This window comes from Vicugna pacos, chromosome 6 (assembly GCF_048564905.1).
Source record: "Vicugna pacos chromosome 6, VicPac4, whole genome shotgun sequence".
NCBI lineage: Eukaryota > Metazoa > Chordata > Mammalia > Artiodactyla > Camelidae > Vicugna > Vicugna pacos.
Genome location: NC_132992.1, coordinates 94,698,027 through 94,710,286, shown reverse-complemented (window position 1 = coordinate 94,710,286; position 12,260 = coordinate 94,698,027).

The following is a 12,260-nucleotide window of genomic DNA, read 5'->3' as shown; positions in this document are numbered from 1 at the left end:
TTGGAAAACACAAGGGCTGGAATCAGAGACAGGCAGAGGCAGAGGGTGGGGCAATGAGGGGACCAGGTCCGAGGGAGACCAGTGCCTGTGGCCACAGGCCTGGGGCGTGGGCGGCTCCCTGGGGGGTGGGTGTCGACCAACCCCGGGCCGCCCGGCGGCGTGGAAAGACCCACACTGTCTGCTGGGTGTGGAGGACATAAAGCTGCAGGGTCCCCCCACCCCCGAGGGCCTCGCGAGGCTGGAAGGGGTCATGTGACAGAGGGCGACTTCCTCGCAGGGCCCCAGGGTGGTCCCCTGAGGGCTGCGCGTGGCTGCAGTGGCCGGAACCCCACCAGGTGCGTGTTGCCCGTGCCGATGATGGCGAGCTGCTCTGGGGCTGCCCTACCTCCCCCTGCCCCCGACGCGTCCGCGCTCGGGCTGGCAGCAAACTCCTGGTGGCTGGCCAGATGGCAGCTGCTTTAGGCCCCACGGCTGTGCTCAGCTCTGCCTCACAGGGCGCAAGAGGCTGTGGACTAGCCAGAAACCAAGGGAAGCCCTGTGCGCCTCTATTTACAGATGCTGGGGGTGGGCAGGCAGCCAAGGGATGGAGTTTCAGAGCCTCTTCTGCAGGAGGACTGGGCGGGGGGTCCTGGAGTCAGACCAGCCCCATTCCCCTTGGTCCCTGGCCCCGTGGCCACCTCTGTCCGGCTTCCCGTCCACAGGGACTGCTGCCTGTCCCGCCGGCAGGAGCCGGCTGCACTGCCCAGGCCTGGGCTGCAGGGTGCCCCCTTATGTTCCCTCTTGTGGACCGGAGTGGAGGGAACAGCTTGGCCCGCGGCCTTGGTCCCTGAGAGCGCCTGGTCCCTGAGAGCGCCTGGTCCCTGCTGTGCCTGCAGCCCTTCGCTCCAGCTAATCCACCAGCTCTAAAGCCGAGCTGCGTCACATCGGCCGGGGCAGGCGCTGTGGTCCTAGCCCCCCGTACTTCCTGGGCTCATCTGAGCAAATTCATGCTGCGCATGCCTGCCTGCTCTCTGCAGGGTGAGATGAGGCCGGCCTGGAGGGTTCTGTGCGGGTCCTGGTCTGGCCCTGTGCCCCGGGGGGCGGGCAGGCTCCCGGGCAGGGCTGCAAGGGGCTTGGTCTCGGGTCTGTTGCTGTCCAGCCAGGAGACCCTGGGCAACAACCCGTGACTCACTCCTTCTGGCTGGAAATGATGAGAGGCCCCCCTCCGCATCCCTCCACACTCCCCTTCCCTTCTGAGGTCTGTAGTGCACACCGGCCCCGGGCCAGGCCTGGGGGCCCCGCGCCCTCGCACAGCTGTCCTGTGGCGGGAGGTGGAAGCCATCTCCGCAGTGGTGAGGTCCTGGGGCCTGTGAAACCCCAGACAGGAAAGGACGGGAAGAGGGCTCCCTAGCCAGGGTTCCCCGAGCAGCGCAGCAGTAGAACGTGTGCGGGCAGAATCACCGCGGGAGCTGGCTCACGCGCCTGTGGAGGCCGAGAGGTCCCGCCAGCTGCCGGCAGCAGGCTGGGGACCGGGGTGCCAGCGCTGCTTCCAGCCTGCATCCCAGGGCAGGAGGGGACCGCTGTCCGAGTGGGAGGGCCATTCGGCAGGGAGAGCGGATTCTCCATCACTCCTTTTTGACCTAATTCCGGGATTGAACGAGGCCCCCCGCGTGGGGGAGGGGAGGCATCCGCTTTACTCAGTCCATTTGTCCAGACGTTCACCTCACCCAGACACACCCAGAATAATGTCCCACCAGACACCCAGGTACCTGCAGCCCAGCCCAGCCGACACACAGACTGGCCGTCACAGGGCTGGTCTCCATGCTGAGGTCGGGGAGGGTGACGTGGCGAATCCAGCAACCTCGAGCGCCTCACGGCGACCTCCACCCTCCATGCTGCCTTCACCCCAGCCCACCCCCGCCCCCTGCCCCTGGCTCCGACTGCCAGGGCACCGTCCTGGGACTGAGGTCTTGCTGGAATCCAGAAAGCCGTGCAGGGGACAGGCGGGAACGGGGGTGGGAGAGCCCATGGGGCCGGATGGGGCCCCTCCCGCACCTGCCACAGAACTTCAGCTTATGCTGCTGGGACAGGGCTTGTGTGGAGACACCCGCGAGAGGGGCCCAGACTGCATCCCTGCCCGCCGGGGCCGCCCCAAAGCCCTGGGCCCCTCCTGGGTGGGAGAGGTGGGCGCAGAGGCGAGGTAAGGGGCCATTGCCACAATGCGGGGGGGGGGGCGGGAGTCTGGAGGGGTGGGTGATGGGACGGGAGCCTCCTGCAGCCACTGTGACAAATGACTACAAACTCGGTGACTTCACACAGCCCAGATTTACCCTTGGCAGCCGGAGGTCCGAGTGTGAGATGGGCTAAGGCCCGGGTATGAGCAGAGCCACCCCCCGGAGGCTCCGGGGACAGTCCTTCTCCGGGCTTCTCCAGCCTCTAGACCCTCCATGCTCCTGGGCCAGGACCCCTTCCTCCGCCTTCACAGACAGGACTGTCTGTCTGGGCCAGCTGCCTCACACCACATCTCTCGGACCTCCTCTTCTCCCCCCTCTTTCACCAATAAAGGCCCTGGAACTGCTCTGCCCCTCCCCACCCAGGATCGCCTCCCTGTATTAAAGTCTGACTGGCAGCTTTAATTCCCCCTGCAGCCTGACTCCCCTTGGCTGGATGACCTCACAGTCACAGACTCAGGGCGTCAGTGGTGGGCACCTTGAGGGAGCATTGCTCTGCCCCCAACAGACGGCGGGGGTGCGGGCTCTGGGGATGCCACGACGACTGAGAGGTGAGAGCCAGTTAATCTGAGATGCGGGAAGGACTTCCAAGGGCTGGGGGGTTGGATGTACGTGGCTGGTTCAAGACGGCTCCGAGGTGGGGCAAGATAAGAATTCAAGGTCACCCTCCTGGTAGCTTGAAAAGGGTCCCCCAGAGCAGGTCCACGTCAGATTTCTGGAACCTGTGAATGTGGGCTTATTCGGGGAAGGGTCTTGGCCGATGTGATTAGGGGCAGGATCCTGGAGGAGAGATGGGTTGTCCCGGGGCCGTCACGTGTGTCCTTGTAAGAGGAAGATCTGATACAGAGGAGGACGTGGTGATGTGAGCCGGACGGAGAGGTCGGAGGGCTGCAGCCACAAGCCACAGAACCCCGGCAGCCGCCAGCAGCAGAGAGCGGCGGAGGGTCCCTCCCCTCGAGCCCTGGGAGGCAGCACCATCCTGCCAACACCTTGCTTTAGGGCCTCTCAGAACTGAGAGAGTAAGTTTCTGTTGTTCAAGTCATCGGGCTTGCGACATTTTGCTATGGCAGGACAGCAAAAGGATCGGCCACCTTGGACATGACACAGAAAGCCATGGGGCAGGGGGAGGGACTCTGGGGCGCCCAGGGACAGAGGCACAGGGGGGCTCTGAGCACGAGCCTGGGCCCTCCAGTATGAGGACACCAGGCTGGTGTGGCGGGGAGAAGCCGGGCAGGGAGGTGGAGTTGGGGGCCTGTGGGGTCCTAGGGCCCAGGGTGGGGGAGGGTGGGAAGAAGGGTAGGGGCACTGTCAGGGCCACCGCCAGGTCAGGAGGGATGGGGCGTGGAAAGTCACCGGTGGGCTTGGCTGGGAGATCACAGGTGGGCTTGGCCAGAGCCCCTTGGTGGGCTGGCGAGAGTGAAGCCTGAGGATGGGGATGCAGGAGAGAAGGAGGGAAGGCCAGGGCGGGAAGTGGAGTTCCGGCTTCATGGGGAGGGACTGATGCTCGACCTGGGTCCATCCAGACGAGGAGCCTGGGCTGGGGTCTGTAGGTGCAGGCCCTTCGCTGGGAGCAGGCGGGGTGGAGAAGAATTTCTACCAGGCAGGAACAGCCGACAGTGAGGTAGTGAGTCATCCGTCATGGTAGGCAAGCAAAGGATGATTCCTGCCTTCAGGGCCTCTCAAGGGCTCCATGCAACTCCAGGATAATGTAGGTGGTGGGGGAGTGCAGTGGGGGAAAAGCTTGAATGTTGCGTGTGCTGGGGTCCGGCCCCGTGGGCACTGGGGAGAGACACTTCTCTTCCGGCGTGGACGCAGCCTTGGACGTGCCCCATCGACGCCCTTAACCTTGGAGCGTGGACTCTCTGGCCATCAGGGCCATGTCTGCTCGCTCTGCAGCCCAGCCAGGGCCCCAGGTCAGAGGATGGGGTACCTGGCAGTGCCCCCCCAGAGCCTGGCGGGGCTCCTCCAGTCAGCGCCGTTGGGCCCAGTCGTCCTCGACAGCCGAGGTAGCGGGAACCTCTGGGCCCCATTGTACACTAACAAAAACGGCCCCTTTCCCTTCTCCTAAATTATGCATGGCCTCCAAGAGGCCGTAAATGTCTCCAGCTCCGTGCAGGAGCCATAATTACGACGACACATTTTATTTATAAAGCTGGGCCTCCCAGGAGCCTGCTGCCTGGGGGGCCGTACATAAGCCCTAACCCAGGTGGGCTGCCCAAAGCTGCCTGTCACAGCTGTTTTTCCAGCCAGGTCTCGGGGCTGGAGTTGGGGTGGGGGCTCGGCCCGCTCGCTGCCCTGCTGAGGGGTCCGCTTGGGATTTACGAGGGCAGCCAGGGGACTAGGCGTGGGCTCCCAGGGCAGAGCTGTCCGTGGCGGCCAGCCCCGTTTTGTGGGACTGCTCCCGTTCTTGGTTGGGATCCTGAGAACGCACCATGGGGACCGGCCCTGAGGCTGAGGGTTTGTGTCCATCCCATACACTCGTGCTCACACACCAGGATTGTGTACCTACACACACACACACACACACACACGGGCATGTGCTCTGTCCACAAAGTACGGTGTGTCCACTGTGCATGCTCACTGGCCAGGACGTGACTCAGCGCCCTGCAGACCCCTCAGGGATGGAGCCTGGGGGAGGCCTCAGTGCTGGCCCAGCCAGGACACGGGCTTAGTAGGGAGGTGCCCACACGAGGCCCCGAGGTGACAGCGCACAGAGTCGGGGGTGGAACCGGGGCCACTGGGGCTGCCCTTGAGTCCTGTGCCCCATGGCTGTCCAGACCTACACAGGGAACATTAGAAAGAGCTTGGCACTGAAGCCAGAGGTTGGGGTGTCCTCCAGTTCCCCACCGTCAGTCCCTGCCCCTCCCAGAGCCGCTGACCCCCCACCTGGAGGAATCCTCATCTGGGGGGCTGTCGCAGGCTCTGGAGGAATCTGAGCCCCACACGCTGCAGACAGCAGGGTGAGGCTGGCAGCGTGGGCACGTGGTGCTGGTCCCCACCGGTGCTGGCCCAGCTGTGGACCCGGCGGCCCGCAGGTCTGTGTGGCCGGGGTGTGCTTGTCACTGTGTGCTGCCACCCCTGGACTCTGCCTCAAGCCTTCTGGGCCAGGGTGGGGAATGCAGGTGCTTCTGACCCTCCGCTGCATGCGGGGAGCAGCCGCCCTGGGCGGGCTGGCCTGGAAGGGCAGGAAGAACCAGCCTGTAAGGCCCTAGGAGAACCGTGCTCTGGGAAGGGGGAGTAGCCACCTCTTCTGAGAGCTGTCGAATGAAGGGTCCAGGCTGGCGCTGCCATCAGGGAACCCCTCAGGGACGGAGCCGGGGGGAAGTCACCAGCGCCAGCCCAGCTGGGACACGGGCTTCTGGGGGAAGTGCCCACACGTGCCCCTGAGGTGGCAGCTGCCAAGATTCGGGTGAGGGCTTGCAGACACCCAGGGACGAGGGGAATCCGCCTCACGCCCACCTCACGGTAGGTCCAGGGGTCTGCCGGCTGCCGGCGCACGGGTTCCCCGACCTGCGGGGTTAGAGACATTATTGTAAGTAAAACCGACCCAACCAACCAAAGAAACAAGTGGGAACTTCTGAAATCTCCCACCAGCCCGAGAAAGGAATTCAGAACCATCCGCCTAAGTTCAAGGGGTGCAGGGTTGGTTGTCCCCACCTTGTCCCCACTCAGTTCGCCCGCGCGACTCCTGCAAAAACCAAAGAGATGATGGTAGGAGGCGGAGAGTGACCCCAAACCCAATCAAGGCTCTGCCCAGTGGAAGCCCCTCCGCCCGAGGCGGCCCCTCTGCAGCCGTCCTCTGCGGGGCCGTGCTGCTGGCTTGGGTAACTGGTCCTCAACCGCCGTTCAGGAGCCAGAGCCAGGCCCGTGGGCTTTCACCGGAGGAGGACAGGAGTGCAGCTCGCGGCCTTGCTTCCTGGCTGTGCCGACTTCTTGCTCTCCTGTTACCGGGACACCCCGGCTGTGCTGCAAGTTACGCGGATTCGCCACATTCAGTGCCTCGTGCTGACCAGACCTGGTGACAAGAAGCTCCAGGCGCTCAAAGTCCCAGAGGAGGGAAAGTGAGTGCACACAACACGCACGCGCCGGGGGGCCCGCGCGCGACGGAGCAGGGGGGGCTCAGGGTCCACGGGGCACAGTTACGTGGTGGCCTCTGGGCCTCTTCGTTTAAGACTTGGCTCTGGCTCCCCGGCCCCGTGGCCTCCTCCCCGCTCCTCAGACGTCATCCTGCCCTCCTCTGCTGTGGGGGGAGGAGGCCAGGGAGCCGGCCTGGGCGCATGGCCACTGCCACTTGGCTGGCGGGAGTGGGGGCGGGGCCCTCCTGAGTCCTGAGCGCTGCTTCCCGGGCCCTGTGGCGCTCCTGCTCTGTATCTGGGGGCGCAGTCAGCTCGCCTGGGCCCAGGGGCACGCCCGCGCCGCAGCAGCCGGGGGAGCTGATGGAGCTACTGAAGTGCTAGGCTTCATAGCACTTGGGCGGTGCGATGGTCCACAACGTCACAGTGAAGGGGACCCGAGTGCTCCGGCCGCGCAGGGTTGGCTGTAAAGACTGGGAGCCCCACGCATGCTGTGGACGAGGCAGGCTGGCAAGGCTGGGGGCTGGGATGGAGTTTCTTGCGCCCCGTCTGGAGAGTCACTAAGGTAAAGTACCTTTACAGAGCATCAGAGCAATGCAGGGGTAGGCTCCTCCTCCTTGGGGCTTGCTTAGAGCACGTGTGCCGCCTTGTCCGTGCGATGCTGTTTAAGGAGCTGCTCTGCTTGCAGGGGCCTTGTGTTCCTGGGCTGGCTCTGGCCCCCAGGCAGGGCTGGCTGGCACTGGGGACGGTGGGAGTGGGGGCGCCCCCCGGACCAGCGGGCGCCTTCCTGCTGGAGGTGTGGGAGGGGCTGAGGGCAGGGGGTGCGCAGAAGGCCTTGGCAGGGTCGTGCGGACTCCCTTTAGCATGAGCCTGTCTGATCTCTCACTCAGCATCTCTGCGCCCAGCGCTGACCCTGTGCCAGCCACACGCAGCCTGGTGATTTGGTGGGGAATCTCAGGAAAACAGGATTTTGATTCTGGAGGTCTGGCCAGTCTCAGAGCCTGCATTTCCAGGACTTTTATGGTAACGCTGGTGCTGCCGGACCAGAGAGTGGACTGTAACTCCCTGACCAAGACAGCTGGGCTGCCGGGTGGGGCCCGGGTGGCTGCAGCACCCCCTCTCTCAGACCCATTGGCCACCACAGCCCCTGGCCCTGGGTGCAGGGTCATTGGGTCCTGTCCATACCTGGGCGTGGTGAAGCTTGGTGAGTGAGCTCTGACTCCTGCCGACCCCCTTCTTCGGCAGACGAGGAGTCACACCGCCCAGTTTGGTAAAGGGCCCTGGGACACAGTGCAGCCGGGCCTCCCACCCACAGGACCAAGTGCCTGTGAGGGGCGGGGCTCCGAGCGGGGGCCATGGGCGCTGCAGGGCCCCTCTCCCCGCTGCTCCAGGGCAGAGGCACTGTGGTGCTTCTGGGTGTCTGTCCGGGTGGAGACCCGCCCTCGGCCGGCCGAGTTACGGTCTGATGTCTGCAGCCAAGGGAGACTGGCCGTGCGGCCCCATCAAGGGCTCGTGCGCTTGTGCCTCGGCGACGTCCTGGGAGCGCGCGAGGGGCCAGGAGCCAGTCTGCCGGCCTGCTCACCTCTGCTGCCAGGACGTTGCCTGGCCTCCCATTCTGCAGTCCCGAGGGTGCTTTTAAAGGTGGGAGAACGCGGGAAACAGAGCCCTGGGCGGTGGAGTGAGCCCTGTGCAGCCCTGGGGCGCTGGCCTGGGGCGCTGGCCTCCCCGCTCCCCTCCTCAGGTCCCGGAAGCCCCTCCCTGCAGCCTGCGGTGGCCCCAGTCCCCTGGTTGACCTCACCTCGTCCTGGCTCAGGCCTCCCCTCCAGCCGCTGCACAGGGAGGCCTGGGTGGGACCCCTGGGTGGGGCCCCCATGCCCCTGCGGACCCTTCCTGGAGCTTGCTTCCTGATATGTCTTGCCTGGCAGGGGCTCCAGGGGGAAAAACCCCTCTGCCAGTTGTCGTACCCCCAGGCCCCCAGCCCTGGCTCCGAGGAGGGTCCTAGGGACGGCTGTGGACAGATTTCCTTCTGCCCAGGTCAGGGGCGCACGGCATCCTCAGAGGGAGAGAATGCGGTACCCTCTCTGCAGGGAATCCTCAGTCCGCCCGAGGGGCCAGCCCCACAACTTCATGGTCTTGCACACCTGCTTTCACACCCTGCCTACAACTCAGTGAGGCCACAGCCCCTCAGAGGGATGTTCATGACGCGGGGGCAAGAAAGCCCTTCGTGATGTCCCCAGCAGGCCCGGGTAGGGAGGCCGGGCCCACAGGCCATAAATAGGCTGGGGCCTCTGCAGAGGCTGAGGTGATAAACCGCCTGACACTCCAGGGACCCCAGTGAGGTCGTCCTTCTGTGCACGCGGGGCAAGGCCTGGACACCTTCACTCTGGCGTCTCATCGACCTAATCCAATTGCCCTCTGGGGACACAGGGGTCGCCTGGAGAAACATCCTGTGTTAAGTGATGCCTGTCCCCTCCTCCTGCGGCATTTCACACTTGTCTCTGGTGAGGCCAGACCTGCAGCCCCCACGCCCCTCTCCCCAGCCCTGTGGGGTCAGGGCTGCCCACGGCCTCAGGGTTTTCTTGTTACCCGCCCAGCTCCGTGGGCCTGCGGGACTGTGAGGGCCAGGCTGACCCTGGTGGGGAGGCAGATGCTCAGAGAAGACGGTCCTGTGGAGGGCGGTCCTGGAGGAGGCTGGGTTGCCGTGGGGAGGGGACCTCAGCCTCACGGGGATACTGCCCCCTCGGTCCGCTGCCCCCGGGGTGGGCAGCTGCCCACCTTGGACCCCAGTGTGGCACTCTTCAGGACTGCCAGGCCAGGTGGACGGGGCAGAACCGGGCAGGAGCCTGGCCCAGGCACCACTGTGACTGTCACACGGATCCCTGTGGGGGTGTGTGGCCCCAGGCCCAGGCCCGGGCAGGGAGGGAAGGCTGCAAAGTCTGTGCTGTGAGTCAGTCATTGGAGCCCAGTGTGGGCGATGTGTGTGCCTGGGGGCCCCGCCTGCCTGGGCCTCCCCTCTCTCACCTGGAGCACAGGAAGGAGAGAGAGGGGCTCCTGCCAGCTGTGGTGCCTCCCAGGGGCACCTGCTGGGCCTTCGTGCTGGTCCCTGTCCTCGGGGCCGGCTCCTGCCCTCCTGGGAAGCTGGGGAGGGACGTCCATGTGGGCACTGGGCAGAGCCCGCAGCCTGGGTGGGGAGGGGACAGAAAGGAGGGCTCCCCCCTCAGAGACAGACATGGTCTATGCCTCCCAGTCCTCCGGCTGGGAGGGGCACATTGGACCGGGTCCCCCACTCCCGGGGGACAAACCCTCCTGTCTCTCCCCAGCTGACCAGCACCGCCTGGGGACAGGCTTCTGCTGACTGTGGGGTAAGAGGAGGCTCGTCGGCCCCTGCCTGGGGGAGCCCACAGCCAGTGGGGAGCTGGACCCCCTCGGCTGTGACTAAGCCCGGGACTCTTCCTGGCCCAGCACTCGTGGTTTCCACCGTGGGGACCTGGGGCCCTGAGGATGAGTGAATGCTCAGGTCACACTCAGGCAAAGTGTTGAGCTGGACTCCATCCCAGAGAGCCTGACTGCCCTAGGCTCCAGACAAGGAAACTGAGGCCCAAGACGGGATGAGCCGCAGATTCCCAGGGGGTGCTGGGCCCAGGCCTCCAGCTCTACACGCTCCTCGTGGCCCCGGTCCAAGGGGTAATGGCCATGTCCTGGGTGTACCACGGCCACGTGGGCGCACCTGCTGGAGGACCGGGCAGCCAGCTGCTTGGAGCCTCCGACGCCTGCCCTGCTCATGGGTCTGCTGGCCGGGCAGGGCCCCTGCGGTCTCCAGTCTGGCAGGGGAAGCAGAAGGGGATGATGGCGAGGGCCGCTCAGGCCTGGGGGGCTGGAGGCCGCCATTCACATCGATGACACGGCCCCCACCTCTCGGGCGCCCGCCCTTCCTGCCCTGGAGACACGTGTGGAAAACACTGGGTGTTAACAAATAACTTCTGAGTCACAAAACACGATCTTTGTCACCTTGGTGCGCAACAAAAGCAGTGAGGCTGAGGGGTGGCCTCCGGGCGAGAAATGGCTGGTAACGGCCGCCCGGCCCTGCGTGAGGCGCCACGGCTTAAGACCTGTGCTGATTAGAATTTTTTATGAGTTTTTAACACACGAGTAATAACAGCTCTTTAGAGGAGGATTCTAAAGACCCTCAGGACGGGAATTTGCTTAGCCGGCGGCCCTCTCCCCGGGCCAGCTCTAAGTCCTGCCTCTATGTTCTTTTTATTGTCTTTCCTTCAGGGGACCAAGCTCTTTCTGATGAACAAAACTCCTTTTCAAGACCCAGGGTGTCCCTCCCCAGCCAGGACCGAGGGCTGGAGATGCCTGGACACCAGGCTCTGCCTGGGGAGTCCGGCCCGGTAAAGCCCAGGCCGGCCGGCCAGCAGGTGAGGCAGGAGAGGTGCGGGCTGGCTGTTGGCTGTGGGCGTGGGTGGACGGGCCACCAGGTGGCGTTGGAGGACCGGCCAGGAGGCCGGGCGCATCCTAGCTGGGCGTGGGGGGGCACGGTGTGGGGGTCGGCAGATCCAGCCCCATGCCCGAGGGCCGTTCCACGCCAGCCTAAGGCCCAGCCGACCAGATGTCCACTGGGAGCCATTGAGGGCAGCGTGTTTCCCAAAGGCAGGATCCTCCAGGGGTGCGGTTTCAGGCAAGGTGAGGATGCCCCACACTCACAGGCACCAGTGGTATGCCTGGAGTCTTGAGATACCCCGGGCATCACAGCCTGGCTGGGGCCACACCCCACTGCTTGGCCGGCCCTGCCCTGTGGACCCCAGGGGCCCTCTGCTCACGTCTGAACGGCCTAACCCCGCTGTATCTGGAGGGAACGGGGTGCACGCAGGGGCCTGACAGCAGGCCCCACGGGCAAGCGGAGGGGGCTCCCAGCCTGCAGGGGCCTGGATCTCAGCACCATGCCCCTCTCTCTTCCCCGTGCAAGCTGCAAAACTCCATCCTGGGAGCGGGTCTCAGCCCCTACTCGTGGTCACGCACTGGGATCACCTAGGGTGCTGGGTCGTGGGGTCACAGAACATCCTGGGAGCGTCCGCAGAGGGTGGGAAAGCTGGGTTCTCCTGAGACTCTTGTCTCCCCTGCTGGGGTCGGGGTCCTCCTGACCAGGAAGAACAAGAAGGTGGCTGAGTGTCCCCCAGGACTGCTCTGAGAATTGGCTCTGGGGCTGGGGGGCAGGAGGCCCCTGCCCCCTTCCCCTGCCTCCTCCCTCCAGGCTGCTGTGGTCAGTGTCCAGGGAGCTCAGAGGGACCCATAGTCCGGACATGGGCTGCAAAGTCTTAGAAAGGGTTGCTCAGATGACCAGGCCGCTGGACTGGGCTCTGCCGCCCAGCAGGCAGGGAAAGAGTGGCGGGGACCGGCCACACTCACGGTGGGGGGAGGCCCACCAGCTGCTTAACCGCGAGCAAGTCAGACCATCTCCCCAAGCCCGTGCCAGGACTTTTGCCTCAGTCTTACACTGAGCCCTGGTTCCACCAGGCCCAGACCCCCGCCCACACAGAGTGCAGACTGACCCAGGCAGGGCTCTGGGGTCCGTGCTGCGTGGCTGGGCGGACACCAGAGTGGTGGGGCAGGCGCGGAGGGCCACCGCTCCTCCTGCGCTAAGGGGTGTTTGATGCCCTCCTGCTCCTCTGAGCCACGTGTGCAGGGCCAGTGCCCTGCGACTTGCTGGGATGAGGGCATGCCCCTTTGGGAGGCTCTGGACACGGCTTCTTGCTGGCCCTCCCTTTGCTCAGGGCCTGATTCTGCCTTCAGCGCTTCCCTCCCTCAGGGGAAGCCTTCCCACTGTTAACGAGCAGATTCAGAATGGGGAAACGTCCACCCCGTCGGTCCAGACCCCGTCCGAGGGGCTCTTGGCTGGCAGGCTGCAAGCGGGTGGCGTCTGGACCGTGGGGTGGGTTCTAATGGGTTGGGACTCCGTCAGGGGAAGAGCCCAGGA